Raw genomic sequence first — 6,880 nt, 5'->3', positions numbered from 1 at the left:
AAGAAAAAAATTTCTCTTTGGAATCTCAATTTATTAAGGATTGCAATGACAAGTCATTTAGAGAAGAACCTCATGAAATGGGTCCAAGTTTCTATGGTAAAATAGTAGGATTGAAAAACTCCCAGGGGATAATCAGAATTATTTACATTTTTGGCATCTTTGCTATTTTGGGGGTTAGGTGGAGAAGAATGGAACCCACAGCCCTCTTCTCCATCTGTAGACCTTACTCTAGACAACTGAAACAAAAATCCTGCTAATTCCAAATATATTTATAAAAGAAAAACCTCTCTGTCCTGGTTCTTCGTAAATCTACTATTTAACTAGTGTAAAAATTATAATAGGGCTGGGGATGTAGCTTAGCTCAGTGGCAGAATGCTTGCCTGGCATGCCAGAGGCCCTGGTTTGAATCCATAGCACCAGAAAATAACAAAGTTATAATAAACATCTCTGAAGCAATAATAAGAAACTCTATTTTTTATATACAAAACTGGTATAAATCTAGACATCTGACATGGGGACAGAGCACATAATGTGTACAATCCCATATTAAGGACTCAGTAAATATTTGTGAAGTAAATGAGGGTACCTATATTCTATCAACTTATTTTTAAAAAATAGAAAATTTCACCCAAAATGATCCTGCAACTGGATTTCTAAAGTTATCACTTTAATTCATCTTTGAAGAAGTCTTACTTCTCCAAAAGATAATCATTTAATAATGGGAATGCAAAACACCTACTTCTTAAGGATGAAGTCACCATTTATCTGAATGCACATGCACAGACCGAGATTAAGACTATAAAGCAGTGCATATTGAGAACATTTGCTCCTAAATAGGGATATTTATAGGGTTGTTGGTATGCCACAGAAAGTGTTATTTAAGCCTGAATAACTCAGGTTCTAGGACATACAGTTGGAGTCCATGAGGTCAGACCACACCCTGTGGACAGGGTGCAATTTCCTCCAGAAGGAGAATATTGTCACCATTAATCATCCTGGAATTCAACATCAACAGTTTTGGACTAGGGGAAGAGGAGACCTGCTTTTCTTTCTGGGGAAGGAACGTGGTATTTGTAGTGAAATGTCAAAGGTAGTAGCTGAGCTGGTACCTGCCACATGGAAATTTCCTGAGAACAGAGCAAGAATTTGAGATCTTAAATATAGGCCTGTGAGTAACTTGAACTAACTGTGAGTTTTTGCACCCTATCTTGATGATAAAAGCATTTAATAAAGTCTTACTAATACCATGGTGTGAGGTGGCTGTGCTTATAGGAGTTAGAAGGGAGGCTTTTGTTGAGGTCTGAACACATCAGAGTAGGAGGGTAGAGGTGTTGGGGGAGGAGGTGGGCAGTCACAACATAATAGGAGGTGACCGTCATTCTCTGAGCGCAGTGATTCAGGGTGAGAAGGATGGGCTGAGGTGTTGGCTCACCAACATGGTGGATTTGTGAAATAAAACAATATTACCTCACTGGAAGGGAAGAAAACAGAAACAGCATGGGATAAATACAAGGAGAAGAATGCATTTTATAACTTGAAAAAGCATTGTTATAGAATTATAAAAGATCTCTGAACTTAGTTTTTTGTTTTTGTTTCTTTATTTTGGTACCAGGGATTGAACTCAGGGGCATTCAACCACTGAACCACATCCCCAGCTCTATTTTGCATTTTATTTAGAGACAGGGTCTCACTCAGTTGCTTGCTTAGTGTCTCAACATTGATGAGGCTGGCTTCAAACTTGAGATCCTCCTGTCAGCCTCATGAGCCGCAGGAACTTAGTTTTTTAGTTAAAATTTGGTGAGATTTGGAGACTTCTGGGTACCTATATTTTTCTTATGATTTCATGTCAAGTATTAATCTGTATAAAAGGGTCTGTACTCAGATCATAGGGAATATCCAAGATAGAATAAGAATATCTGCTCAAGTCTTCATCTGAAACTTACTAGCTATATGACTTTCACCTCATTGCTATGGACCAGGGGTCAACAATTTTTTTTTTTTAATTTTTTTTTTATTTGTAAAGGGCCAGAGGGCTGGGAAGATAGCTCAGTTGGTAGAGTGCTCGCCTTGCAAGGACATACCCTGGGTTCAATCCCTAGCACTACCAAAAAGAAAAAAAAAAGGGCCAGATAACAAATATGTTTGACTTGTTGGCTGTAGGTTTCTGTCATAACTACTCAAATAACCATAAATAGCTCAGAGACAATACCATAAAAAATGGATATGGTTGTCTTCCATAAAACTTAGTTTATAGACAATGAATTTTGAATTTCATACAATGGTTGGGTCACAAAAATTTTTCTTTGAATTTTTTTTTTTTTTTTTTTTTTTTTTTTTTTTTGGTACAACCATTTAAAAGCACAGAAAGTATTTTAAGCTCTCAGGCCATGAAAAAATAAGTGTTAGCCAGATTGGCCTGTAACTGAAGTTTGCTGAAACTTGTTCTGGTCTCTAGTTCTAGAAGTTAGTTTTCCCACATGTAAATGGGAAGCACATAAATCATGGAATTGTAGAACAAACTGAGGCAGGATGTTTTAATTTGCTTTTTAAATTTAAAGCATTAATGATAAAAGTGCCAAATTAAGAAGACCCAGTTGCCTACATTTTTATCTCAATTGAGGACAACTTAACTGGAGCTAGAACCAACAATCTTTGCAGATGCACTTAACTGATTATTTTCGCTTCTTTTCAAAGGGAGGTCTGCAGATAAGTGAGTAGTATGTCGATGTGTTGGGTTCCTTCCGTCAGAAAATGCCAGATCTGGTAGTGTACACTACCTGTTCGCTTATGCTTGCAGTGTGAATAAAGTTTCATTTTATTATCAGAATCCCTTCTGCAGAGCACTCTTACTAAAAAAGACCTAGCAACTCTCCTGAACTAATGAGAAATATGTAGTGGACTCTTGATTAGTGACTTAGTGGGCCTGGGGATATGTATTAACATTGAACTGGCATATAATGTACTCATTTTGAAACTGTATATTTTAGACTAAGAATGGAACGCTAAAAACACTGCAATTTGTGATGATACCTACAACATAGTATACAACTGTAATTAAAGCAGGGGTTACAAAGCCATTTACCTAAAGGGTGGGGCAGGTAAGATGAATGTCTTAAGCAGTCAGAGATTAGTCAATAGGAAATGGAGGTGGGAGCTGTGCAAATTGTAGAGTGCAATTCTATCCTTCTTAAAAACATTTGCTCTAGACACAAAATAAAATGAAATACAATTAGTAAACAAAACCAAAAATACTGTTCTGACCAGATCAAACGAGTTGGTCAGTAGAATCTGGACATTTTTTTTTTTTGACCCATATTGTGGATTAAGTTTGAGAAAGAAGGTGCCGGGCATGGTGGCACATACCTATAACCCAGCGGTTCAGGGGGCCAGGTCAAGGCAGGAGGATTTCAAGTTCAAAGTCAGCCTCAGCAACTTAGGGAAGCCCTAAGCAACTTATCTAGACCAGTCTCAAAATAAAATATAAAAAGGGCTGGGAATGTGGCCAAGTGGTTAAGCACCTCTGGGTTCAATCCCCAGTGCCAGAAAAAAAAAAAAAAAAAAAAAAAAAAAAACAGAGAGAGAGAGAGAGCGAGAGAGAGAGAGAGAGAGAGAGAGAGAGAGAGAGAGAGAGAGAGAGAGAGGGAGAGAGAGAGGGAGAGAGAAAGTTACCTGTGGAAAACCATTTTCCTATAAATGGAATGGAGACTGGTTTGAGAAAAGAGACACAGACAAAGATGATCTTTGTTGTATAGCTCACATGGTGGTAAGAGATGAGCAGGGTATTTGCCTGGCAGCAGTAGGCCCTGGTTCTGGAGTTTCCTGGTTAGAAATTTGGAATTTGTTGTATAGCTGAAACCTCCTTTATGAGGATTGGATAAAATAACCAACTTGAAATTATTTTCATTAAATTGCTATGAAAATATTAGTTACATTTGTATATACATAGCTGATGCTTAGTAAATGCAGGTCCCTGACAAGACAGTGGGCATTCACTAAAGGCTATTTTTTGTTTTCTTCACCATCACCAAACCCATTTCATTTCAATAGCAGTGACGCAATAAGACACCCCTTTTTATTACGAGGCTGGAGATTATATCATCAGCCTCTTTCTTTTAATTGTAACTCATTGTTACCGATACCCGGATCACACGTGACGTGGACTAGTTCTTTTCCATTCTGTTTTCATTCATTGTCTATGATAGCAACATTCTATGAAGAAGGTGATAGCAGATAACAAATTGTATGTGAAATCTATTGTGACATTTCAGGAAAATAGATTCAAGAGTTATTAGACCAGATATTATGTGATTTTCCATCCCAGAATGGATAGATTGCATACTATTGGAATTAAGCACTAAGGGTCATTCTTTGATAAATAAACATACAAACAAAAAAAGTAAATTGGTGATATATTTTTTTTCTTCTGTGGTACTAGGGATCAAACCTTGCACATGCTGGTCCAGCACCCTGCCACTGAGCTGCATCCCCTGCCCTGCAAATATAGCTCCAACAGATGGAAATGGCCAAACAATTAAAGTCATCCTGCCACAGGTTCATGCTATTGAAAAAGTATTGAGTATCTGGCTTTGGAAATGAGTTATCTTGGATGCTGGGAATAAGAACTGTATTTATTTTGTTTTACCATAAAAATCCTGATTTCATTAGATATGGGAAACTTTATAGCCAACCCTGGATTTTGCTATAATTTTGTCCTTGTGTACTTGTTTTTTTTTTTTTTTTTGTTTTTTGTTTTTTTTTGTTTTTTAAGGTTATTTCCTGCTAGAACTTGTTTTTCCTTTCTTATGAGGAATACTGTCCTGCATCTGGGAATTCTTAAGTCTAAGACCAGGGAAAGTTATAATAATTATTATTTATTATTTATAATTTTTCTTTTCTTTTTATCTAAGTATTCTCCCTCCCTCCCTCCCTCCCTCCCTCCCTCCCTTCCTTCCTTCCTTCCTTCCTTCCTTCCTTCCTTCCTTCCTTCCTTCCTTCCTTCCTTCCTCCCTCTCTCTCTTTTTCTCTTTCTTTTGGTGCTGGGTATTGAACCCAAGGTCTCATACATGCTAAGCATGTGCTCGACCACTGAGTTACACCCCCAGCCCTATTTTTCTTCAAATTATTAGAATCAGGCTTTTTGAATTTCAAGAATGTGATTTTACAAGTCTTTTAAACTTTTTTTTCTTATATCTGTTGGAATAGTTTTGTCTTATACTTGATAATTGCCAAATAAATATTATTTCAACTTAGGTCTGCAACATTTATCAGTACTTCTCTATATGTTTAATTAAAGCAAAATTTCTTTACTTCAGCATAGTATAGAAGAAAGTGATTGGATTTTGGAGTGAGCATAGAAGATAATTATAATGTAATTAGATTTATTCTTTTGTAGAAATGCATTCAGGCAGAATGTATTATGTTGAAGTTTCTTTGCTTTTGTTTAATTGAATCCTAAAGGACTCCAATCACTTTTCTGGGCCAGTTCCTCCAGTGACTGGCTTTCTGCTCAGCTAATGTCTATTGCTGGCCCAGCATTGTGGTGCATACCTGTAATCCCAGTGGTTTGGGAGGCTGAGGCAGGAGGATCGTTGAGTTCAATGCCAGCCTCAGCAACTTAGGAGGCCCTAAGCAACTCAGTGAAACTCTGTCTCTAAATAAAATACGAAAAGGGCTGGAATGTGGCTCAGTTGATAAGCACACCTGGGTTCAATCTCTGGTACCAAAAAATAAAAAAATAAGTAAATAAATAAAGTCAATTGCTATAATTTTAGCTTGCTGCAAAAGTATTTGCAGGTACACAAACATGATGATGAAATGATTATTAAATTCGACATTTATTTAAACTGGTGAGACACATCACATATTCAACTTGAAAAAAATGGTGAAAAAGTGGAATTAAAACTGCATATATTTCTATAAGAGATTTTAGAAAATTAGAGAATGTGTTTTCATTCAATATTTCATTTCCTGGACTTCTAGTTATTTTTAAATCAGATATGTTACCTGATGATTTGTTAAATTTCCATTAAGAACCAAGGACATCAGCATGTTAATTGCCTCATGATGTTTATACAAGATATTTTAAAGGTCAGTGGATTTCTTTGTGATTCCAACTTGCTCCTAAGAAAGTGAACTTTTGGCTTACAGTGTGTACCATAAACTGATTTTTAGTTTGTCTGAACCAGGTATTTAGCACAATTTACAGCTTATTACTCAATTTCCTGGAGGAATGGCAGAACATGGAAATGAACTTTGGGAACATGCATTTACAAATATTCAACTGCAAATGTGAATTTTATTCCTTAGAACCTGATCAGAGGCCAGCATCTCCTTCTCTGGATGCTTAAAGAATTCTTGTTACCAAAATGTCACCAGCAGAGATTAGTCTGTTTGCCATTGGGCCAAATCTCTTCCCAACTTCTAATTTGGAGATAACCTAGACCTGAATCAAGATAATTTTTTTAAAGATGGCTTTACAGAGTAATGTGACCCTTGATTCTTTCTTCTTCAGTAGCTGGTCTGCCGACATGTACAGGTGACAGGTTCAATTAATTATTAATAGCAGATCTGCTTTGCCTGTTACTTTATCCCCACTGTAAAAAAAATAAGTAAATAAATAAAGTCAAAGCTTTCATGATGAGGGCTAGCCAGGGCATTGGCCAGGGAAATTATCTAGAAGTTAGTTTCTGGGTGCCTATCTGGGATGTGATGGAATTTTCTCTTTTTTGTCAACCTTCCCTTTGTACCATCCCCCAATGTCCTACAGAATTAAGACAATATTTGATAAAATAAAGAGATTGAAACTTGGTGAGCATAATAACACATCAGAATTGTGAGGTGCTGATAGTTGGTCTTAGAAATGGTCCGCTCTTAAAAAAAA

Source organism: Sciurus vulgaris, assembly GCF_902686455.1.
Source record: "Sciurus vulgaris genome assembly, chromosome: 6".
In the NCBI taxonomy this organism is placed as follows: Eukaryota; Metazoa; Chordata; class Mammalia; order Rodentia; family Sciuridae; genus Sciurus; species Sciurus vulgaris.
This window is presented reverse-complemented; position numbering follows the sequence as displayed.